The sequence below is a fragment of the Erpetoichthys calabaricus genome, chromosome 1 (genome assembly GCF_900747795.2).
Source record: "Erpetoichthys calabaricus chromosome 1, fErpCal1.3, whole genome shotgun sequence".
In the NCBI taxonomy this organism is placed as follows: Eukaryota; Metazoa; Chordata; class Cladistia; order Polypteriformes; family Polypteridae; genus Erpetoichthys; species Erpetoichthys calabaricus.
This window is the reverse complement of record NC_041394.2, coordinates 84,558,257-84,585,027: the sequence shown is the minus strand read 5'-3', so window position 1 is coordinate 84,585,027 and position 26,771 is coordinate 84,558,257. Positions and strand designations below refer to the sequence as shown.

The 26,771-nt window shown below is 35.8% G+C and overlaps 1 protein-coding gene across 3 annotated transcripts in view; it reads left to right on the top strand.

The window, feature by feature from the left end:
* LOC114652793 (neurexin-2-like) overlaps positions 1-26,771 on the top strand; it is a 1,491,103-nt gene that overhangs the window by 1,352,812 nt on the left and 111,520 nt on the right. The gene's annotated exons all lie outside the window — the stretch shown is intronic.

Sequence of the window (26,771 nt, the reverse complement as noted above, 5' to 3'; positions counted from 1 at the left end):
TGGCTCATGGGATTGTTAGAAGTCAAATGGAAGGAAAGTAAATCGGCTTTTTCATGGCTTTATAAGTAGAAATTATTATATTAGCATTTCCTACTGTTGTTCATGCATTTTTACAAGTTATTCTTATACTGATTGGAGAGTGTGAGAATGTTGAAAAGGGCTGCTAATCAATTATTATTTGCATTCTTAATATTTTTAGGTATAAAGAATCAATAGTTTTGATTCACATTGCTACTGTATATTGCCAGGGAGAGTTTAGCCTAGATGTTATATATCAGATAACAGCTAAAAGCTCACAGCATCCTTCCTCACATTAGAGCCCTCCTCTTGTTCAAATTCATAAGTGAAAAATGCTTAGCAAGTTCCACTTCAGCTACACAAGATTCATTTTTCCAAAAGTCTAATTAGCAATTTGACATTAGGCTTAAAAAACTGAAAGACTGAAAACCTTAAAGACGACAAGTCCACTTCTGTCTTGAGGTTTGTGTGTTAAATTTGCCTTCTCCCTGCAGTTCATCTTGATCAGATACTTGAAGTGTCTACACACCACATACAGTAATACTACAATTAACATAAGGTTTTATGATAGTCTTGCAGTGACATTTTTCAGTTTATTACTGGTCATAATTCTCCAACTAGGATGAAACTTATATTTCTAAAGAAGTTAGAATTTTCAAAATTATTTTTGTTATTGTATAAATCAGGTTGCTTATGCACAAATTCAGCAACCACAAAAACAATATACATACTGAAACAAACAGTGCAATTTCTGTTACTTCCAGAATGGGCTTAGCTAAATATCCAGGGCTCAGTTCTGTCATTTGTTATTCTCCGGTTCACCTTCAGGTTATTTTTTCCTGACAAGCAATTCACTTTGACATTCTGTCTCAGTCACCCAAGATCAGCAAGTAGGGGTTATGTTGTAGTGGCATTCCTTTTATTTGTCAACAAACAATACCCCAAATTTTCTGTGACCAGTCAAGCTTCAACTTATAGTACATTCTTTTCCAGACCAACACACTGCCTATCAGGGCGGCATGGTGGCGCAGTGGTAGCGCTGCTGCCTCGCAGTTAGGAGACCCGGGTTCGCTTTCCGGGTCTTCCCTGTGTGGAGTTTGCATGTTCTCCCTGTGTCTGTGTGGGTTTCATCCGGGCGCTCCGGTTTCCTCCCACAGTCCAAAGACATGCAGGTTAGGTGAATTGGTGATTCTAAATTGGCCCTAGTGTGTGCTTGGTGTGTGGGTGTGTTTGTGTGTGTCCTACGGTGGGTTGGCACCCTGCCCAGGATGGGTTCCCTGCCTTGTGCCCTGTGTTGGCTGGGATTGGCTCCAGCAGACCCCCGTGACCCTGTGTTTGGATTCAGCGGGTTGGAAAATGGATGGATGGACACGGCCTATCTTGACATTTGCCCAAACCTCCATTAGGAGTCTCAACTGTAACTTTTATTATGATAATTCAAATTTTTGTCCAAAGTATAGTGCACAAAATTATCAATGGACATGAACCCCATTGTGTTGGTACACATGTGAAATCTATAGTATGTTCATTAAATGAACACAAAAGGGAAACACCGTACTCAGCGTCCCATTCTATGGATTATATCTGAAGATCTAATGTATTATTCCATAGCTACCTATGCTTCCTCTCTTTATCAGTATCACACACATTGAAATATGGACACTTCTTGTTTGATTTCCATTGTACTTTTTTGAGCTCCTCAGAATCCCTTCGGTACTAGTTATCCTGATCACCCATCAGTCCATTCTCAAATCTATCTGAATTTTTGTCTCCCAAATATGCAAGAATGACATTAAATGCAAAATTAATGAAGTGCTGTGCCAGCATGCATTTGACAAAGGAAATAGGCAAAGGTTATTACCACACTGAAAAAGCAGAAAATAGCATTATAAACACTGTTTCAGCTGTATAGCCTTCTTCAGGTTTGCTACACTTTTTATCAAGTTTTATACTAATATATAATTTAAAATTATAGAATGTATTATGGATTATATGGTTTAAAAATTACTTTACACATTTTATTAATATAATCATTTTTCCATTTATTAAGATATGGTCATAATATTGTCATAATTTTCAAACACAGCTAAAAATGTATGTAGTTTTAAACTTGCTATTAGTATCCCCTGAAACTACTTACATAGACAACTATGATGGTTAAAATTTGTTCTAACAAAAGATGTAATAATATCTGCTAATATTCTACATAGCAGTTTTCACAGTTAGCTCCTTGAGATACTGTGGCAGAATAATCCTATACAGTGTACCTGGGGCCACAGTGGTGCTAAATACAAGCAACTTTGACACATAATACTGCAGATGTCAGAAGAACATGTTAACAGAAAACATGTACCATTCCCAACTGCAGCTTTCCTAAAATGATTTTTAAAACAGAAACATCTTGATAATGACCGTCTGAAGGAAGAAGCATCCATATGGCAAGTTACCTTATTGCCAAATTATGCTAACATATTTCTGCTTTCATCAGTTCAGCTAACTTGTCTCAAATTATAACAACAGTCTGATTTGAAGGTAGGCTTGGAATTCACACTGAATCATATTTTATTGTATATAGTACCTTTCTATAGTCCCCAAAGTGCATTTGAGTAAGGTTCTAATTTTATTTGATATGCCCTTGGTTACTATCCTGAGATTTAGAAAGGGATAGACACTCCTACAGTATCTATGTTCTGACAATGGAGGATTCAAGTAAGTTCTTGTTTAATTGCATTACTCACAGAATAGGATTATTCAGTTAACTACGAGATACACATCAAAGTACAGCAGCCTAATAAACTACACACAAAAACACAGAACATTTCAAAACAAGCATTGTACCATCAAACTTACAAAGCAAGCCAGTAGCTAGGAGTGAACTGGTTATCTTGTAACTTATAGTCTATCTCAAATTGGACGCATACAGGTTCCAGTACCACCATTGAGTCACTGTGTGGCCATCAATTAAGCCCATTTGAAAATCCATTGCCAAAAGAGATTTCTTAATTTGTAATATTCTTTTAAACAAATCTGAGATTGTGCCATCTATGCAAAAACTAATGTGAGGTTTAGTTTCTACCTTTGATATATACACCTCACCTTCCTGTGTATTGACCAGTTTTCAGTTTCAGTTTCAGTTTGATTCTTATACAAAATCTTGTCTTCAGTAAATTGGATCTTAGGTTTAAGTCATGTTTATTGCTTCTTCTAGTTAGTTTCTTTGCATTGGAAAATCACTGTGAAATGTGGGTCATTCACTTTTAGACTGACCATGTTTTTATCAGGCAAAAGTATAAATGTTTGATTTGGGTTTCTGATACCATTTGTTTTACTGGAGCTTTGACAATCCAGAACATTGTCAGATTTTTAAATTGAATTTAGCTTTTTATATGTATTCTTCCCCAGTTCTTTTTTGCATGTTATGTTAGATATGAGTGATACACCTTATTAATTATCTGTGATACACATATGAGCTCAGTATAAAAACAGTGAATGAAGATGAATCTGCTAGCTGTGGTGAATTTAAGAAATGCTGAAGCCTTCCAATCTCTTGTGTGCAACAAAGGTTTTAAAAGTCTCTTGAAAATGATACTCATGAAAGAACACACCTAGGTTTCTGAAGCCAAGTGTCAATTCTATTCACCAAAGTTGTCACCAGAAAGTGTATAGATCTGTTTCAGTAATGTTAGATACATTTTCAGACTGACCTTTTTTTGATAAGAGGCTAAAATGCCATAAAATGCCAAATTCATGCAGATTTGATGTTTATTCTTTTCTCATTTCACACTTGTCAGTTACTGAGTTGCTGTCAGTTGTGTCAGCTTTCAGCATGGCAAGGAATATAAAACTTGCAGTCTGTTGTGCATGGTATGGTTGATAACACTTCAAACCTGCCAAGATTCTGGTCTTGTGGAAAACTTAGGGTAAATCAGCTATCACGATCCATAATGGAATTAATTATTGCCTTCGCTGTACATTTTCTAATAATCCACAGGAGGCTTTTCACTTTAGTCATCTAAACCCATGTGCAGAACTCTTAAACGTTTTCAAGCATCTCCACAAGAGTTCTCTAAAAGCTCATACATGTTGTTATCCTTGTTCAAATTCTATGCTGTGCAGTTTCTATGCTCTTAGAAGTCCAATTATTGACCTGGCCTTAGCACACATGGCTTCAGGATCCAAAGAGACTAAACAAGTAGCGATCTTTGCTCCTATCTGGGGTTTGTGTGTTAATTTGTGATCTTCACACGTAACACATCCAGCCCTCAAAGTTGTAATGCATCTAAAGACAGTATTTGTAAGTGTGCTGATCTGGTAATGAGAAATATCTTACTTTCTTTTGAACAGTTCATCTACTCTTGTTGTGTGGATGTAAAGAAATAAATTTTGCAACTTTGAGAAGCTTATTGGAAAAACATATTTAAAAATCTAAATATACTCATGATAATTGATAAAAAATAGTTCTGTGATTTTTTTTTTATCACATTTAAAATCTACACAGGTAAAAATCAGGTTTCTGTGGTTTTAATTCTGTTGAATCTCTTTGACTGTGGTTTATCTGCTGGTGGCATTAAATTTTAAAAGTCAAAGGAAGGAATTGCCTTCTGGGAAATATAGGGAGGTTTGGTTGGAATTTATGAACTCCAGATTGGCACAATCTGATTAAAAATTAACAGGGGTTAGTAAAGCTAAGCCATTCCAATGAACACAGAGCAGAAGCTCATTACCTTGTTCGACAAAACACTTCCCTGACCTTTCAAAATGTACCTGCTCAAAAAATGTCATCATCTGAGACAGACATCAAGTTTTACTCCAGAACCTTTTTTTTGGTAGATTACTGAGATGCATAAGTTGTTCATTTATTTTTAGTAATTTCTAAAGTTGGTGGAAAATGTGTGATATTTCCTATTAGTCTCTCTAAAGAAAATATTCTCTGGCATTTCAAAGTGCAGGATTCACACTTTAAAAACTTGCATGGTGGTCATGCATGCATGAGATTTGTAGGCACCATTTTAAACTTTTACTGTTTCCTTATTTCAGTTGGATGACCTTAAGTATTATTTTTCTCCATCTGCATTGTTTTGTTTATTTTAGGACATAAAGTGATTAAGTATTGTTGGCAGCAATAAGTATACAAAAAGGGGGAAAAGATACCACAGTCCAATGCACAATAACTCTTTTGGTACAAGATGCCAGATCATTTTGTGGATCCCTTTTTCTACTGTATATAAACTCTTTCCAAGATATAAACATTAATGCAGTATCTTTATTAAACCTTTAAACTGCTTTTGTAATAAATATGAGAGACATTTTCAGACAGTTCACTTTACATAATTTCTGAATTCTTGTAATGATTTTATCTGTGAGTAACTGGTGTTTTGTTCCCTTACAATATACTGTACAACATAAATATGTACTGTATATATATATATAAAGTATTAATTTATTAATTTATTTTTTCTCAAACCTGCTTAATCCATTCATTAAAATTATTATAATTGTAACTGGCATATGTTGTCCCTTTTTGAAAATTAAAAAAGCATTGTAGAAAATTTTTCATCCATTCAATTCATGTATATAAAGCACACTATTCATTTGCTGCTGAGCACTGGAAAAAAATGTAGTAAAGCACAAGAACAAATATGTAGTTGAGTGAGTGTTCTTTTTTAAATAAGATTTTTTAAGATCCAAAAAAGTAATAACGTACGTAAATTATTATGTCTTGGATATTATACTGTATGTCAACTGTCTGACAGTTTATGCCATTTATGATGCCATTGTCCTCCTTTGAATCTCAGTGCCAGGGGAGGAGGAAGGTTCCATTGAGAATGAGTGCATGGATGGACAGATGGGTCCTAATCTAATTGTTTTCCAATATTGTTTGTTTGCTGAGGGATGAAGAGGATTTGACAAATAAAAATTCACTTAATACAAGAGACATTTAATGTCGCATATGTTTGTGTTTGTCTGTTTTACTTTGTATATACCATATACTCTATACAGCGTGAGAATAGAATGACATTTTTTTTGTTTCTTAACATTTTCTTCAATTCCTCAAAATTAAGATCCCCAAACTGTGCCACATTGCATTTGTTGTACAGAATAGTCAGTTCACCATCTGTCGCTGCTTATGCTTTTTTTTTCTTACTTTGTGATGTGATCATGTTGTTTATTAAGTTTGTAAGTACTGTACTTTTGTGACTTAAAACTGTAAGGACCTCTGCAATGGGAAATGAAATGGTAGAGCTCAAAATCAACGGAAAGTAATTTTTAATCAAGTCACCACTTGACCAGCATACCAACAACAAACATTATGTTACATCTTTTTTGTTTTTTTTTTTTTTGCTCACTGTATACACATTTTTGGCAGGTTGTAATCCATTAGTCTTTGTTGAATATGCTTAATTTACAGTACTTTGCAGGCAGTGATATTGTTCATTTGAGTACCGGGGGAAAAGTAAAAAAAATGAAGCACAATCTTGAAGAAGGGCAAAAAAAAAATGATTTCATGGATGCTCATGAAATGCATATTCTGCTTATATGCAAAAACCTGTAATTTTTTACTTTCTTAGCTGTCAACGCAGTAGTGCTTCTGTCATATAATAAGCACTTTTGGCAGACCGGATCGGTGATTTGCCTATTGACACTTGCAGCCTGGCCACTGTTGGTGTGGGGTTTACTCATTTTCTGCAGGTTTGTGAATGGACTCCCATTGGCTACCCTGGATTTTCCCTTGACATGGCCTTGTATGAGTGTGTTTGCTGAAGCATTAAAATGGATTGAGGAGGATAAGAGTGAGTGAATGGATCAAATTTTCATTTCATTTTGGTGATCCCATATCCACCACAATTTTGTTTTGTCTCGTTTAACTGCAACTAAAATATCGTTTTAAATATCATTGAAGCAACAGAAGAAGGGAAATTGTTTAGAGGAAAAATGAAATCCTTCCAAACTAAAATGTATAGATATCTAGTTACCTTGACTCATAACCACTGCAAATTTAATAATCCTGAAAAAGCCATATTAATATTGCATAAGGACAACACTTATAATGATACAAATAAATGAGACATTTATTTCACTGCCACCCACACAGAAGATTTATCATCACTACTAATAATAAGACATCATGGCTTCCACCTTGAAGGACATTTATTAAATAATACAGCAGTTCTGATCAGCATGATGAAGTTTGCCTAATAATATTTTATAATGTGTGTTTCTGGCTAAATTCATGTGAATTTCACATGTTTAGAAGTAGAAAAATAATATTTGTAAAAGAAATGGCCATAGATTTAGTTGCAAAATTGTCTGTTCCACCTCAAGGATGTCATAAGTCAGACTTTTTGAGTTTATCTTGTCTTTATCTTGCCAGAATTTACAAATTAGATCTTAAATAAAGTAACATCTTTTCACCATGACTTGCCAGATAAGGATGAAATTAATGATAGTTTTTGAATAAAATGACTGTAATTTATTTTATGTGGAGGATCAGTGAAGAGGGAAAGGGGAACAGGTGTTTTTTAAATAAATACCAAGAATTGGCATTGCTTTATTTTTTTCCTTTGGAGGAAGCAGTCCTGATTACCCAGTTGCAATGAGACTTTTTATACTTCATAAATGCACATAATGCAAGTGAAATATAAGTGGATAAGCACATTGCTGATAAAATTGCAACATTTATTTTTGAGAGTGGCGTGCAGTTCACCGCATACTTAGGGGGCATTATGACATGATCAATAGCAAGAGCCTTCGAGGGCTGTTATTGCACTCAAAGAAGTAGCTGTTGCAGATGTTCCTACAATAAGTTAATGGTACACTTTATTGACATTCTCTGTGTGAATTAGAGGGTGCACAACAGCACTGGGAGGCCAGAAAGGCCAAACGCTTCTATTTAAAAAAAAAAAAAAGCCTCTTTCAGCATAAGTAGTTTAAATTTCTAAAAACTTTAAAGGTTAACATACTGCAATTTAGTCCAAAACTATGTAGAAGTTAAAAAAAAAAAATAAGTCCTCCATTTGTCTCTGGTTTCTATTCCTGGGACTCAGTGGCATGACTTTTAAGCAAATTCTGCAGTTTTCTTATTGGCCTTCAAGACATTGTTTTTGATCAGAGGGGTTGTATGAGTGTGTCAAGCCTAAGTTCATCATCAATGTGAAGGTATATACTGATTCATTTTTATGATGTGTTATCTTTACTGTTTAGTAAATCTGATGATGCACAAGTTACAATTCAAAATTTCTACCTGCACACTTCCCTAGTATGTGAAGTTTTCCTACTACATACAGAAATATGTTGAGGTTTTCTTTATTGCGTAATGCTGCCATTCAGTTGGTACCGAAAATGTTCTCTAGTAATAGTTCTGAATGTACCTTTGTGACCAATGAGAATGAATCTCTCAAAGTAAAGGATTTGTCATTGGTTAATATCTCAGAGATTGGATACTGAAACCTTAACACTAGGTCAAGCGACTTTTGTGATGGTTCAAAACAAGAATTGAAATTAGGAACCTCAAAGTTCTTTATGAAAAAAAAATTGCATAATGGGTTTTCCAGAGAGTCTTTCCTTTATTTTTCATTAAACTTTGAAGAAGTTACAGCCATTCCTCGCTCTTTGTACACATGTCATCAAAAGTTCTTAAAAGGATGTAACAAAAGTTCTTAAAACATAAAAAAAAATAAACTTACAAAATAGACAATATATAACTATCCCAAACACTTCAACAATAATCCGAAGCCACTGGAAATCATTGCAACTGGAATCAAGATTTTCAAAGCTTGAAGAACACTCCCACTGCATTGATTCATATATTCTCATACCTGAGGTGTTATTTGTAATGTAGAAAAATCAGTTTATTAACTTATATTCAGGAAAGAAGACTGTAAACCAGATTGTATTATTAGTTTGTTTCAGATCTATAGCAGGTAGCAATAAACAGCACACTTTTGACTCCATTACATGAATTGCCCTTTCGAAAGAATATCTGTATTTATGTGTTTATTGTAAAAAAAAAACGTTAGCAACAGTTTTCAGAAAGTCACATCAAACTGCAAAACAGCTAAAATACTTGCTAGAAAAACTTGAATACAAAGCAGCTCACCTGAACTGAGCAGTCATATTATGTATTCAACAAGGCTAAAATGACAAGCTTTTGTGCCATCCTAGCATTTTGTTCTGCACATAATGACTTGAAAAACAGCTGAGTGGAGAAAAATGTTGTCGTTTTAATCTCGTTTAGAAAATATTGTGAATGCACAGCTTGGTTGAGCAGCATTTTGTGCTACCTATACTGAAATGACCCCCCTTCCGATGCCCCTCTGCAGCATATTACACCAGCAATGATGCTTATAGTCCAGGTAAACATATTAAAGTAAAGCACAGTAAGTGACTCGAAGCAAATTTTAAACATATATTCACAACTGATACATTCAAAATTACTTGTGGTCAAATATCCAGTGCAGCGCAGTTCTACTATATCCTGTTTGAACTCCAGATTACACTTGGCTACAGCATACACAACTTTAAGGATAATCTCAGATGCACTGATTTAATGAAAAGCATTATAGACCAGTTGTCTTAAATTGCAATTTCAGGATAAATCACACTTATACCAAAATTGCTAGTTGATACAGTTCTATAATGCTTTCTATTTAAAGATAACTTTTTCTTGCTGATCAATTAATTCATTTCAAAAATAAAAAACTGCTCTTATCATTTGGAAACTCTCCGCTAATGCCCAAGAGACAAAAGCACCAAAGTCTTATCACAATGAAAGAAAAAATAATTTTGACTGGAAAAAATATTAGGAAGAACTTGGAGGACTTCATGTAAAAATTGCATATATTGTTCAAAAATAATTGGCTCTCCTGTGTTGGTATAATCTTATGCTGAACCTGCCAACAATGCAAATTTCAGAAGTTGAATTGCAGTATACCTATAAATACAAACCCATACAAATGTGTTGTTTCTAAAAGTTCAGTTTACATTTAAAGAACCTAACAACAGTGACTCACCAGTTAATTAGGTTGGAATGAGAATTTCTATACATTAGGACCACTCTGTTACTGAAGAAATAAAAGATGAATGTAAGTTTTAATTGAAAATACTCTATCCTGTCCTCACCACATAATTTCCAACAGTCAAACTGCTAAATAGTGCAAAGGTGAGGAATTGGTGCAGTGGTTAGGATTACTGCCCTACTGCTCCAGGAGGATGTTGGTTCAGTTCCACACTTATTTGCCTGACACATGTATCAGATGTTTGTGTTAGGTTAATTGTTGTCAAATTAATATAATCTGAGTTAGGTGTGACTTGTGATGAGCCATCTGTGTTTAATTTAGTTCTTGTGTTCAATATTACTAGCATCGACATTCTCTCCGCAGACAGACACACTGCCGATGGCTGTGCGCAAGAGGTCATTAAAGGCCTGGATCTTGGTTTTTATCCAGGACACTCGCAAGCCCAGATACTCAGACTCCTCACTCAGTCTCTCGAGCACCCCGATCAGAGCCTCCATTGACTCCGCGAAGATCACAGCATCATCAGCAAAGTCAAGATCCATGAATCTTTCTTCACCAACAGATGCCCACAGCCGCTGGACCCCACGACCTCGCCCAACACCTAGTCCATACAAGCATTGAACAGAGTAGGAGCAAGAACACATTCCTGACGAACCCCAGAATCAACTGGGAAAAATGCAGAGGTCCTGCCTCCACTTTGCACAGCACTCACAGTACCAGTGTACAAATCAAGCATTAAAACACTTATCAGAAAATACAATTAATGCAAACAGATTCTAATAAGGGTTGCATTGCTGAAAAAGATCAGGATCAAAATGAAAGGGATGTTTCTTTTTGAGCGGTTTGTTTTTGTTTTAAGAAGGAGTATTAACTTTTCATTAAATATTTTTGCACCATTGAGGAAGTAAATATGTCCAATTACAGTAACTGCTTCTTCTTCAATTTATAAAAAGTGACTAGAAGTTGTCCCAGCAGTAACAGATACAAGGTTTCGGCATAATCACAAAAGAAAATAAATGTATTTAATGTCCCAGCTTGGAAACAAACTTTCAGTCTAAGCAATGTGAGGCACTGTACAAGTGTGCTGCTAAATGGAAATATTTAAATAGGTAATAGCCCAAACTATGCCTTAAAACGTTTAAGTGGCAGTGAATGTTTTCCTTAGATTACCTAATTGTACCACTTAATTGGCCCATCTCCTGAACAATATACTGTATAAAACCCATACACAAAGACACACAGTCACAATTTTACTTATGATATCCCAAAAAGTATTCAGTAATAATTCATTACATTTATATAGCGCTTTTCTCAGTACTCAAAGCGCTATCCACACAGGGAGGAACCGGGAAGCGAACCCACAACCTTCCACAGTCTCCTTACTGCAAAGCAGCAGCACTACCACTGCGCCACCTGTGAGGTAGTTGTTTTCACTGACAACTTACTAAATGCACAAATCAAGTACAGTGCAATTTTCTTCTAACTTTCCTTCACTTTTTGTGAATATCCAGAAAATGATTAGCAATGCTTTGAATCATGTCAGTATTCTATCACACCTTGAAAGCCCATGTTCTGTGACCTAAAAATCCACCAATAGCTAAAAAATGCAAAAGAAAGTTTGGATTTCTTTTCTATTTTTTAGGTTCCATTCTAATCTTTGGACCATAAATTTAGTTTTTAGTCTCTTTACCTGTCTCATTACATATCTTCATTAACCATCCCTATGTCTTGTCAGCTACGTCTTTTTACCATGAAGATTAATTTGTGAAATAGTTGATCTGTTGAAATATTGAAAGAAAGTTCATTGGTAAAATGCCATACTTCCTCTGCACATCACATTTTCACGTTATACTGTAACTGTTTAATGTCTATTTATCTGCAGTGTAATAAACTGCATATCTAGTGTCTGTCTTGAGCTATGTGTCTGGAACTAACTGGGGCTCTGCCCCTGCCCTTCTTTTTTCCCTTCATCCTTGGCCCCTCCCTTCTGTGTCTGTTGCTATGCAACATTAAGGACATGAGAGGAGGGGCATGGGTAATGAAAGGGAAAGGCATAGATGGTGATGTTGCTCTAGCACAGTATATTTAGTGCCTTTGGCCAAGCCGTCCACTCTAGCTGCCCCTCCCATTTTGTAATTGCTACGTACTTAGTGTTGCATAACAATAAACTCAGAGATCAAGGAATGTGGGAAATTGCAGGTAAAAGTAAGGGTTTAAAGACAGATCGTTAGTCAATTCCTGACTCTATTCAAGTAAAATATGTCGGTTATACTATGTCATGTTTTATATTAAAATATTGGTGTCATGATTTGTGTTGATAACTCAATTCATGTATTGTCCTGGCCTAGGGTGGTAGACTCACACTGTGTATCAGTGCACGGCCTGCACTTGCCAACAACCTACTGAATATATCCTTCTCGTACTGTATGATGTTTACTTTTGTGAAGCCCAGCATAGGCCAGTAGCATCATTATTCTAGATATAGTTTACAGTATGGGATATAACTCATGAGTGTTCTATGGGTGGATGATGCTGAAGTGTGCCATCTCTCTGTACTTATTTGTGTGATTTTTGTTTGCAAAAAATAAGAATTATCTTATTTTCTTCTACATTTTGCACCAATAAAAAGCCATCATCTATAAATAATTTAGTTATTCAGCTCACCTGTCTAAAAGCACATTCAAAATTTAGTAAAAATGCAAAAACAAAGGCCTCTTGGCATTCGTTTGTTCTAAGAAGCCAACTCATTATTCTGTTCTTCCACCAACAATTACATTCAGACATTGCACATATTTATCTCTGTCAATTCTATTTCAGTTGAAAAGTTCTAACAAAATGGTATGGAATTATTTCATTTTTTCACAGAAAAGTCACGTTTTTCTTTGTAATATGTTTAATTTGTCTCTAATTTCACCATCATGCTAATTTTATGTCTTTTTTATTATTTAAAAATGCTGCAAAAATACTAAACATAGTATTTCAGTCACTATTTAGGGGATGTTATTTTTAACAGATTAAAAATTTTTTTTTTTAAATTTTAAGTTAATTAGATAATTATTACTGCTAATTGTCCTAAATTATTGTGGGTGGGTTTGCAATCTAAGTGCATCCACCTTGTGGCACACTTTGGGAGAATGCTGGCTGTAAAGCACCATTGGTTTGAACATGCCTTTTAGTATAAAACAACTTACAAAATAATTAACAAAAAACAAATTAAACAGCAATCTCAATGAATGAGAAGCAATATACTAATGAAGAAAAGAAATTAGCAAAAGAAGAATCGTTAACAGAATAGAGAGTGGCTACATGCTTCATGTTATACACATGATGATAATGACCCTATAAACCTATAAACCTGTGAATATTCATACAGTCTCTACCTTGCACTCCAAATGAAATATAATTTCTACCAGATTTTACTTTATTAATAAAAATTAATTTTACTCCACATATTACAAAACTAAGTATTTAAAAACTGTAAAATGTTACGAAAAGATACACACGTGCCCAGCATCCTTTACAGTGCATTTTAATCACATTCTAAAAAATGTAGATTGGTGTTTAAAAGTGTGAAACAGTGGAAGTACTCTTAAATATTCGATTAAATATTCACAAACTGTGTGATACCTGTGAGAAGGTTAGGGTTTACAAGTTGTGGTTTAGTTCTTAAGTTGGTTTATCTTTCTTGGTTGATTTTTCTTCTCATTCTGCATTTCTTTATTTTGTGAGCTAAACTATAGAGATAATACATTATTGACCTTTCTTTAAGATGCATGGCTCCTATTTAAAGTAATTTGCAACTTTCAACTTTTAGATTTAATTTTGTTTTTTCGTTTTTGTTTCTGATCAGTCAATTGAGCCCGTCAGTCACAGTTAGAATCGCCTCATCACTCCTTCTCTCTGTCTCATGCTGTGCTAATGAGCAGCAGATCTAATTAAGAAAGACAAGTGTCAGAGGCAGACACCCCCAGGTCAACACTTTGATGGCAGATAACATTTCTGATATCTGCAAGAGGCCATTAAAATGCAGCCGCCGTTATAAATATGATTGATTCAGAGGAGGAATTTAGAACAGGTAGTGAGGTAATATTTGTGTAAGAAAAATGTGAGTAAAGGCCAGTGATTCCCAATCTTGACCCAAATTATCTTGTTTACTTTTAACTAGATGTGCAGCACTTTCTTGTTTTTCATGCAAAACTGTATGATTCAGTGCAGCCTAATACAGTATGCACCTAAGTCAGTACTAAGATCTCATTAATCTGCTCCTTTACTAATGTGTTTATCCATCTATCCACTTTCTCAAGCTGCTTTTACTGTATTAGCTTGCAGGAATTCTGAAACTAACCTTCCTGCAGTAGGTACAATGTGGAACCCAGTTCTGATTGGAATGTCACTGTACCTACTGTACATAAGGTTACAAACTCTAAAAATGACATCCAGGAAATGGTGCAATGAAATGTATTGTATTTTCAGGAGCTAAATGCTTGTTTTATGCAGTTAGCTATAGGGCTTAGGTGGTAAGTGCAGTATGTCACTGCAGAACATGCTTAGAGCACACTCCCACACTCATTCATGCCAAGTCGCCAATTAGCCTGGCCTGCACATCTTTGGGATGTGGGTGGAAAACTGGAATGCAGCACAATAAAATTCAAAATAGGAAATCACAATGAAAATGGGTCATATACAGCTAGCAGAACAAGCTAGTAAACTAGGGAAATTACCTTTGTTTTTTTTACCTGTAAGTGTCCTTACTGAATTGTCCATCTGATACTCTCATTTGCTTAAATGAACAGTAAACAATTACTAGAAAAAAGAACAATGCATCTAATAAATTATATGTAAAACTCCCAGAAGGTACACTGTAGAATGAATTCATTAAACTCATACTGTGCTTAAAAAAATCATAAAGACATTTGAAAATATAAAACCACATCAAACATTGTGGTGAGGGCCGGTGTATGCATTTGAAATTAATGGTAAAAAAGGAATACAAGAGATGTGAAAGGAAGCAAATTAAATCAGACTCTGAAAGTTACTGAAGCGTGGCTTTGACCCAGTGCTCGAGCGTAAACTCTTTATTTAGCTACTTTCACTTAATGTGACACCAAAACAGAACAGACTTTATGTTAAGAAACAGCCTGCCATGGGAAAATGCTTAGTAAATAATCAAAAGTCAAGTGGATTGTGCTCATGGTGAAATACATTTAATCCAACCAAAAGCTATTATTCAAATGTTACCCATTCCATCCACCCAGTATCAAACCGGTTTACTTATACAGTACAATATTTAGTGGGACTGCTGACTACACCTGAGTATGTCTGCTTAATTTTATGCATATACATCATTGCTGGTCAGTCATTTATGTTTTCCATATGTTTGTGGAACACTAAATAAATAGTGTTAAATAAATTGAGATCTTTTCTTTTCTTTTTGTATGCACTCCATTTATCAGTCATTGTAATGTGGTAAATGGACAGTTAATTCATCTAGAAAGGGAAAGTAGTGTTTTTTTTTTTTTTAAAGTATCAAATGTTCATAAAATATTAAGAGATTCATAAGATTATGATCAGTATAGCCAATATTTATATGACAGCCAAGCACGATCAACCTTTGAAACTGCTTGCCAATATTTGACTGCCATGGAGCAGTGTCTCATTTCTGGATGACTTTGGGCACTAATGTCATTGTTCACAATGCTTTCGCATTTTAGCAGTTTTGTGTTTCCTTTCTCACTTGGTTTATTGTTTTGAGAATTATTTATTCTGAAACTAGCCCATATGATATTCACATCTTGTGTGGTACTGCATTGTGGTTTGCAAAGAACTGACCTCGGTCAGCTGTTTTCCAAACATTTTTATATATTGAAGGAACCGCTGCCGCAGATGTACTAACTGCATTAGTATACTTACTAATAGCTAATAGCCACAATACTTTACACAATTTAAGGCTTATTAACACTGTGACACTTTCTGGCTGAGCACTTTGGTTTGGCTGTTGAAGTGGTTGAGTTAATGCTGTGTCCCCTAAATAAACTCCTGATGCATCAATGACACTTAGATCGACATAAAGAATGATGTTAAACAAACTTAATTTTTTTAAGGGGATAGTAATATTTGTTTGGCAGAACCATCACTTAAAACATTTTCACTTATACATACCATGCCTCTCACGATAATGAGCGAGAAGCAGGACGTTTACAGATACATAATAAATTGAAATAAGTACTGCTAATTTGTTGTTTTTCCCAATCATACTACAAACCTATGAACACACTGATATTTATCTTCTTATATAATACGGTACCGTGGCTGTTCGTTTGTCCAGGATTTTAAATCACCTGTAGCATCACAAACCGTTTGACCTATTGACCTGAAATTTGGTACACATAGACTACGTGACGTCTACTATCCGCTTTCAGAGTGATGATTGACCTCCAAGATTATTCCTCTTTTTATTTTTATTTTATGTTATTGTAGAATCAACGCTCCGCAGCGGCCGTGCAGCGCATGCGTAGGGCGCCACTCTCATCCCTACCACCTTCGCTGTCACTTCCCCTACCTCTTCATATCTTAAATCATTGTTGAGGCAGATTGAAGACTTAACTGCTAGCTTAAGTAAAAAAATAAAGAAAACATGCTAAACTGCAACACAAACACTGACTTAATCAGTTTTAATGCAAAAAGATGCTGACAGAAGCGGGCCGCTAGGGTGGAGAAAAGAAGAGCTGCTCAGGAAGCAGTGAGTACATCAACCTCTGAGCAAACGAATTCTAAACGTACAGAGAAAGAGGATGAAAACTAGGAATGCTCAAGTCAAGTGTATTCACTGCATGTTATCGTGCAGTGCACCGTTACTGGTTTTATTATAATATTGTATACAGTATTATATCATTTTATTATTTTTTTTGCAGCAGAACTTATGGTTCCACAGCAGCTTGAAACTGCTTTGGTTAGTAGACTAGTATCCCATTATTAAGATACAGTTAAGAGAACCACTCAGATGCTCATTACTGCTACATCATATCTAAACCCATATTTACGTAGTGCACAGTTTAAATTTGAACAGAAGATATGAAACGGAAACAAGTGTCTAATATGCAACCTGCTTGGTAGTAATAATATATTAAAATTAACAATCTGGCTTGTTATTCTTAACCCACGAGAGTCAAACACCTCATTTGAAACTAACACCAAGCAGGTACCAACCATAGTAAATGAAATGCACTGCAATGAATTGAATTCTAAACAAATATATTTTTAAACCTTACGGTTTTCTCAGTTTTTGGTTGGTAATACGTTTCTACCTTTAAACATACATCAAAGATTAATATCCATGTTAAATGTCCTAACTGACATTTAAAACTTAATCAGTTGAAATTCTAAAACAAAGATTCCCAGTTTGCTCATTTGTGGGGTCTTTGCATTGTGTTCACTGCACTACCACAGGCATCTGCCCTTTATTGGGGGATTTTGGCCAAAACAAAACCAGGAGACAAAATGTAAGCAAATAAAAAGTAAGATAAGTAATACAGCTGGAACAAAGCAAATAAACAACTTTATATTTTACTTTCTCCATGTAAATATCAGTTTATTGTTCAGGGACTACTGTAGCACTCATTTGTTCAAAAGCGTAGTTTTGGGGTACACACTAGGAATTCCCAGCTATTTCTGAGTAAAATGAAACACCCTAGCAATTGACCCATTGCATGTGGACACACTGCACCACACAAGTAATCATTTTGAACTTCAGATTCAAAGGTTTTATTTTTCCATTTACATAAGTACTTTGAGCATGGGAAAAGGCACTATATAAAAACTGTACAACATATTTAAAACTGGAGTATAGCCCTGACCTTTATGCTGATGCACATCAGGGTTTGGGAAAGTCCGTTCTCAATACTTCAGTAACTGCTGGTTGTCCTTTGCATCTGGATTCCTGCCTGTTGAACAGCAGCGGCAAACTTTGTACTATTACGGCATCTTTCAAACTGACACTAATTGTCAGACTCATAAAAGGCAAAGAGTGTATTGCGCAAAAAGTACTATTTTTTAAATATTTGTAAAACCAAACCACTTACATGCTGCAAGATTTACACAAAGACTCAATGATGGAGCTTCACCTTGCAGTCTTGAGGTTTATAGGTCAGCTCTTGGGTTACTATATGTGATAGCCATAGTACATGTTCATGTGCATCTTTCTTTGTTCTTGATGAATATATCTCATTTTCGGATCCCTCAGTAATCATTGTGAGGGTTGCAAAGAAAACCAGTTTGACACTTGGACACTGAGATTGTTCACTCCTACTGGTTGAAGCATAGTCCTTTAAGAACAAACATCCCATCTCAAAGGGAGGCAGCTTCTCTCTGTTCAGTCCTCCCAGACTATTCTGCCGTAAGGATGCACTGTCAGTTGTCACTGCATTCACATACCACTCCACTCCCTACTTTGCTTTACTGTTATTCTGTAGTTTCAATTACAGTTGATGAGCAACTTTGACTGGGTTTGCTCAACCAAAAGATTCTCATCCAAAGGCTAAATTCATGCTAAACCTTCATTTAGTATTCACTGGTTATAGCACCTATTTACATTTAATCAGCTTCTGTAGGGCTGTACAATCAGGGAGCATCATGGCAGAGTCGGTTCAGGGCATAGTAATTAAGAATTAAATCCCAGCCACACGGCTTCTGATTAATTCTGTTTAAAGTGAATTTCACTGCCATTTCTCCACAGAGTACATTGGGGACCACGTAGCTTTCACTATGGCCTTCATTAATCAGAGTACTGTTGAAGGGAGAATACCATGGCTTATATACATAGTTAAACCAAAATGTTTTTATTACTTTTTCATTTTTTTTGGTATAGCTATGTAATAGTAGTGGCTGCTGCTTTATTTTAAAAAAGGAATTTCCATTTAAGTTAATTACAGTTTTTGGCAGTAGACTTGTGGCATTGCCTCATTAATTTACAAGGAGGGAGAGAAGGCTCCATATCTTCAAGATATTTCAAATGACCCTGTTAACTTTTCCACCCAAAAGTCTGTTAACATATTTTTCCGCAATCACAAATATTAAGACCTGGGCAGCCAGCAGAAAGAAATCTTTTCTGTCGTGGCTTGAAAGCTATTTCCTTTTTTACTTTTGTGATTGGCTGCCTGGTTTCAGCTAATCAGACATTTGGATGGCTTTGGGCAATATAATCATTTTCACAAGGGGCGTGCAAGAGAAATTGAACAGTCAGCTTCAGATTAATTTAGTTAATGATCACAAAAGATGTGGATTGAAAATGCCAGGAAAAGTAAATCAATTCATTTTTTTTTGTTGAAAGAGCATCTCAGATTTGCCATGCTGATTTCAGCTTGTTATTGTAGTAGTGAATCTAAACCCTGCTGTTTTTTCTTTAACATAATTTCACTTGCAAATAATCACGTCTTCACAATTACAGCTTAGCATATATTTAATAAAAAGACTTTTCTAGTAAAGAATAAAACATTGAAAGAACACTATACTTCTAGTCATAGAACTTAAAAAGCTGGGAAATTTTGTGCCTACTCATTTTAACATGGCCAGCAATGTAACGTGACAATTACTATCTCTTTCTATGGAAAAAACCTGGGGGTTGGTGGCAGAATTGGCACTCCAGCCACCATAAAAAACCTCACACTGGTTCCATTCCATCTGAACTAATGTGGTGCTGAGGTGTCACCCACTGCATGGCTGCACTCAGGTCCCTGAGTTGGTTTGTCATGTGGTGGTTGCGGCAACGTGCTCTATCAGCGCATGCTCCTAACCTCCTACTCCTCCTCCTCTATGCTCTGTAAACTGCAAGGATGCCAATTCCATCCCTAATTATTGACTGTCTGTCCTCTAACTTGCTACATAAGCTTGACCAAGTCATTTAACCTGACAGGACTTCAGTTATACAATAAAGATATAGAAAAAATTGTAGTATTCTCTTCACATATTTTAAGTTGCTTTGGATAAGTGATAAATAAATGAGACTATTACCTTGCAACCCTAAATAAGTTGGTTCAGAGAAGTAGACTGATGCATACCGGGCATTTTCAGAACCCACTTGTCCTGGTCAGGCTTGAATTCAAACTGCCCTCAAGGTTTGTTAGTGCACACAGAAACAATATCTCATTGTAATTTTAGCTCTTCGGTACACTTTTAATAAAAATGGAATCCGGAAAATAAGAATGTGTATTCCATCTTCACTAGAATTCCATACACCATAAAACAATACTAGAGTTAGTCCATTTTAGTTGTTGTAATGGAAACAATGTCTAATGTTTGTAATGGAATTGAGATCGGCGGAGGATATTTTTCTTCACATATGTCTCAGTAACAGTGTATGCGCAGTGTACATTTTGCCACAGTGACTCACAATTGGAATAACTTTGGAAACTACATTACCAATGTCAACCACTATTGATCTTATTTTACAGAGTGCCTTTAACTATGCATTCATTTTACAAAATTTCCTATCCATAGTTACTGTAATCTACTGCCTTCAGGTCCTAACATTGGCAAACACAACTATTTTTTTGCTTTATTTCAAAGTAACCTCCATCACTTTCACTTACCAACGGAAGATAAAGGAAGTGCCCTTCTTTCATATCAACAAATTACAAGCATAAATCATGCTGTACTTTTATAACAGATCCCTCTTACACGCCTCAGTAATGATGAATTAAGCTCTTTAGAATAGTAGTAGTGGTCCAACACTGAACCTGGGTCTCTCCACGTCTTGACTTCCATCATGCAAGTTGATTAAGGATTAAGTAGCATGTTTATTTATGGCTACTGGTACCCTGCCAAGTCAAGGCCTTAGAATCCAAAGATGAATGAATTTAATCTTCTGATTAGCCTGCCTAGCATTTACGTATAGAATAAAATATTATAGAATACCCAGGAGGAAGTGGACAGTTGGTCTAGCACGCCACAATCATGACTATGGTTATTGTAAACAACCATTAACCTCCCACAGGTTTATTTTCTCGTAGAAGGACATTTTTGTTTTTATCTTCTCCATTGTCACTTGGCCAATTTACAGTTGTTAACTCAATAGTATTTACTCTGCTTTACTGTCTGTTTAGCCTGATTTGTACTTTGATGTGTAAATTGCATCAAAGGATAGTCTTTGCATAACCATCTGAGCCTGTAGTCATTGAAGAACACAATGTAAAAATAAATTGAAAGTTAGCACAAACATGTTTAAGTGCCCTGCTTCTTCGAGAACACATATATAATGAAAAAATATTTCTGCTTAAGTGCTGTATGAGTTTCCTTGAAAAGCCCTGGTAGAGATCTTAGAAACATATATAAGTACTTTAGAATTTTTCTTACAATGCGTGAATATGGAAGGAGGGCACTTAAATACTTTCTATAGGTAAATAAGGCACAGTACTTTTAAAGTAATAAAATGTCTCTAATTTATTAACATGAATGTTTTATTAATTCACTCATGCATTTTTTGAAATGTTTTTATATTGTGTCAGCATCAGATGTCAAGTACAAAACAAAGTGCCAGTAAATCTTAGGGCATGTTGATGCATACGAAAAGTTGCTTAACAGTAGGCCTTTGGAGCAACTCTACAAACAGTGATCTGTCTAGTAAATGAACATTTGTCTCTGAATACGTGAGGCTACAGGCGTAATGACTGCACCTCATTCTGATTCTGTTTTTCATTGATTAATATTCATTCACAGATTGAACATTATAACTTAACAAATCACATTAGTACAGGCCGCTCATTTTTTTTTTTTTGTTTAGATTAACTTTATCACTTTAAGATTTTTAGTGATCTCCTAAAAGAATCAAGTATGAAAAACTTACATTATTGTAAGACTAAGAAAAAATCAATTCCTATGGAAAAAAATTGATGTGGGTGCACTTCCATTATGCTAGTCACTTTTCTGACAAAATATGTCTGCTGTATGGCTACTACTTGAACGAAAATTGTAGTTTCCCCATAAATAATCTCCTGAGCTACAGTGAAAAAAATATTGCAAGATTCTTACACAAGGAGATACAAGAGTATTGGGATTAGTGTGCAGCAACTTGCCTTAAAGATTTTTTTTGAAAACATAAACACAAAACATTCATCCTGATGACTACTCCAAAGCACTTCCACAACTCTTTTTTTAAACTATCTTAAATTTTAAGTCACTGACTTTTAGTCATTTTGGATTAAAAAGTCTGCCTGAGATAATGAATAGTTAGATCTTTTACTTCTTTTAAGGACTGTCATAATGTTTTAGCTTTATATGTAAAAAAGGTTAAGCAGAGTCAGCTGTAGGTCATATCGGTTGCCACCTTTCATATACTATAGAGCAGGAAATCATTAATAACTTAAAATACAAATAGACAGAATATAAATAAATTAATCTTAATTATGTATCAGCTAGAATAACAAGTGGATATTATGCCTGGAGTTTATCAGTGTGTGCTATAGAAATATTATGTTATTGTCACAATCAGGCAGTGACTGTGGAAATAGAAAGCAAATCATCAGATATCCTTTCTAAGTGCGCCCTCATAGATCACACCTCTGGAATCATTCAGTTTATATTTGTAATACCTTGAGATACCTTTGGTGATAAGTAATGATGGCTTGATTGATACCTATTTGCCTTTTTTGTTCAGTCTTAAATGATTTTAAGTATATACATATCTTATGTATTAAAATGGTAAAATGAGGATCACGAGTGGTATATTATAAAGCATTCATGATTATTTTATGTTTGTGAGCTTTTTAGTGAGATGCCAGAAGAGACTAATGAGACTGTAGAAATGCAACTTATTTTTTGCTCACTTTCAAATCAGGACTGCTTATATTGAACATAATGTGGACAAGGGTGAAGCGAAAGGCCCAGTTTTTAAAAACTAAGAACTACTGACTTCAATATAGAAAGGAGTGCACAGGTATCTACTGTTTTAAAGACAAAGTTAGTTAAACCATATTGTCTGATGTGCTAGATTGTTTGCAGTAGTATAGCCAGTTCTTTTTTATTTGTATCCTTGCTTGTGTTTCATAGTGACGTAGTGGATAAGCGAGGATATATACAGTGGCTGTAAAATTTTGAAGTCATGGCCTTTTCTCAGAGCTCTAGAAAATTTTTGAAAAATATCCTTATAAAGAATCCCTAATGCAGAAGAGTCTAGAACAGAAAATTAACTTTAACAGCTTGTATGGGGAATCTTCAGACCCACTCCACAGACACAATTTTCAGTTGTAATAGTCTCACAGCCACTAGGGCCTACATTTGTTTTTAGACAAAATTGTAATTAGGGATTAAGGACACTGCTGCTTTCCAAAGTTTATATGGGTTGGAGACTGTGGCACTGACCAGAAAGCAGGAGACAGAGCTGGAGGTGGCAGAGTTAAAGATGCTAAGATTTGCACTGGGTGTGACGAGGATGGACAGGATTAGAAATGAGGACATTAGAGGGTCAGCTCAAGTTGGACGGTTGGGAGACAAAGTCAGACAGATGAGATAGATGGAGTGGTGGCTCTGAGGCTAGGGATATGCACTGGCAATCGGAAGGTTGCCAGTTCGAATCCCGTAAATGCCAAAAGGGACTCTGCTCTGTTGGGCCCTTGAGCAAGGCCCTTAACCTGCAATTGCTGACCGCTATATAAATGCAAAAAATTATTATTATTATTGCGTTGGTTTGGACATGTGCAGAGGAGAAATGCTGGGTATGTTGGGAAAAGGATGTTAATGATAGAGCTGTCAGGCAAGAGGAAGGCCTAAGCGAAGGTTTATGGATGTGGTGAGAGAGGACATGCAGGTGATGGGTGTAACAGAACAAGATGTAGAGAACAGGAAGATATGGAAAAAGATGATCCGCTGTGGCAACCCCTAACGGGAACAGTCAAAAGAATATGAAAAAGATTTTTTACATTTTTTTCACCATCTTTGAATTGTCAAAATGGAAAACAATTGCAGTCTTCCATTTGTACGAAAAAAAATATGTTAGGTTGTCAGTTGCATCAGCTGTTTTTCATATTTGGCTGCATTTGTCAGATTATTTGCATCGGAGGTCCTATGTACTGTAATTTCAGCACAGGCAGTTTCATGTTCTTGGGGTGTCTGTTAACTGAACCGACAGAATCTTTTCAGATTTTACTAGTGTCATTCAAATAAGCTTTTGTTTTTACCAGGAAACCCCAAAGAGTTAAATGATTCTTCTCATAAAGTTAGGAAACTTGGCTGCTTTGTAACTGAGTCACCATTCTATTCGTATTGCTTAGTGAGGAACCAGGCAATAAAAACAAAATTTTCTATTTTATTTGTTGTTGGCTAGAAAAAAAAAATCATCTTTCTCTAGTTCTCATAAAATATTAACCACAGACGGAGCTCTTCAAGCAGAAACCTATTAGAGTTTTTTTTTTTCTTTCTCAGAGACTTATGAGAAACTGTCACAGATTCAACACATAGTGGGCCATGGCACCAAATTATACCTCACTTTGCAATTCAAATAAACTACAGGGGATGGTTCTCTTTGGCCTTATCATTCTTTCAGCCTGCAGTTCTCACTCTCACACCACTATGATTTCCCACTTACTTTCTTAAATATTTCCACTGTCTGTTTTTCATTAACTTTATTTTCTGTCATTATTTTCCCTATTCCACTTTACCACAGCCATGTTGTTTCTCAGTACATTTCTTCACACTCACATGGAACACACTGTATTTTGTTTTTTTTTGTTTTTGTGGTGCAGGTTGTCAAAATAGTAAGTGCTCCTGTTGCATCATGAATCCAGCATTCTATGCTTGAATTCTGCACCCGGTTGTTATCCATGTGTTCCTCATGTCTGCAAGAGCTTTTCTCTGGTTATTCCAACACCCAGACAAATTTGCATGTTAGGTTTATTTGCTACTCTTAAATGATCACATATAGTTGAGGTTTTTAGCGGGCCCAGCACGGGTTTCCCAGTGCTGTCAGAGCACTTTCCAGCCTCTGGGACCCTTAACTGAATTAAGTCGGCTCAAGAATGTCATGTTAAATTAAGTATAGTCTTGTTTTTCTTTTAATTTGTGTCGCTTATTTCTGGGCTTTTATTAGTTTGTTTATAGCTCACTCTTATGTATGTATTCATTAATCCTCAACCATTTAACCCCAAGCTACATTTTGTATGAAAATGTGCTATATAAATAAATGTTGTTGTTGTTGTTGTTCTGTGTACTTGCATTTTCCATTTTGTATTTAAATATGCTTATGCTTTCAAATTGAGCAGAAGTGTCCATGCATCAAAGCTGTCACATGTTCCCTTTATATTACCCATATATTCCCATTTTAATTTCAAATAACTGTTTTCTCCCTGTCCTTTCAGTCCTTGGCAGCAGTATAATTTTGCCAATATTTGTCTCAGCTTTTTATAGGTCAGTTTCAGCAGTTCTAGCTACTGGTCTAAGTCATTGCACACTGAGTCGACAAATACCTTGGTATCACCAATGGCTCCAGGCTAACTTTTGACTGACTCCCATAATCTGAAACCGTAACACTGAAAGTCACATCAGCAATTGGAGGGCAAAGATTTTATGGAGAGAGAGAATGCAGAACTTGTAACAGTCACTGACATGGATGTTTGCTTTTCCACTCACTTTTTTTTGTTATTTGCTGGTTTCTTTACGATAATAAACACAACAGTGATTCTGTTGGCAAGAACTATATTGCTTTTAATTGATTTTTAATACTCAAGTTACCTGAATGAAAAATGTGATTCAGCCAAATGGTAAATAGATGACTGATGTGGTGGACGGCCGGGACGCCCCTTCGCTATATGTTCAGGGGGAGCAGCCATGGATTGTGCAATACCTCCCCCTAGACGCTAGATGGCAGCCCCCCTGGGTTGGAGCGGTGCCTCGGTTTCCCTGCAGGGCTCCATGAGAATTGGATTTGGATGCAGCCCTGTTGGGTCCTGCAGGCACCGCCAGGGGGTGCTGCAGCTGGGACTCCTGAGGTCTTATGGGCAGTGTATTCGCCACACCGGGAAGTGCAGCTCGGCACTCGGATTATAAAAGGGGCCAGCAGCCACCACTCAGGGCCAGAGTCAGGAGGAGAAAGACAAAGCTTGACGGAGAGGAGTGGTGGTTAAAGGAGAAGAGTGTTTGTGTTTGGTGGAGTGCTTTGGGACTGTGTTGTCCCTGTGGGACATAGGGAGGACGTGCCCCACAGGTGAAGAAAAAATAAAGTTCTTTGGTTTTTATACGTGCCTCCAGTGTGAGTCTGTGGGTCAGGTGCCTATATAGCGCCTTTGTTACACTGAGTAAAAAATTTCAAGATCATGTATCTCATTTGTAAATTGTTAACGGATAGCTAACCATGTTGCTGTATTTGCTTTATGCTAGTTAATTTCTTTTTTGAATCTGCTTTGCGGAATATATACTTGTTTACTGTGTGAATGTTTTATTATTTAAAGCTCATGATCTTCTTTTTGCTTGTTTGTTTTTCTTGCAATGTGAATTTCAAAAATGCATAATCATGCTATCTATCTATCTATCTATCTATCTATCTATCTATCTATCTATCTATCTATCTATCTATCTATCTATCTATCTATCTATCTATCTATCTATCTATCTATCTATCTATCTATCTATCTATCTATCCATCCATGCCGATTTCCCTATAGTTCATCTTTAAATAATTAGACGCATATAGCTCACTTTGGGGCCACAGTAGGACTATAAACACTTGAAGCCTGAAAGTTGGAAAATGGTTGTAGT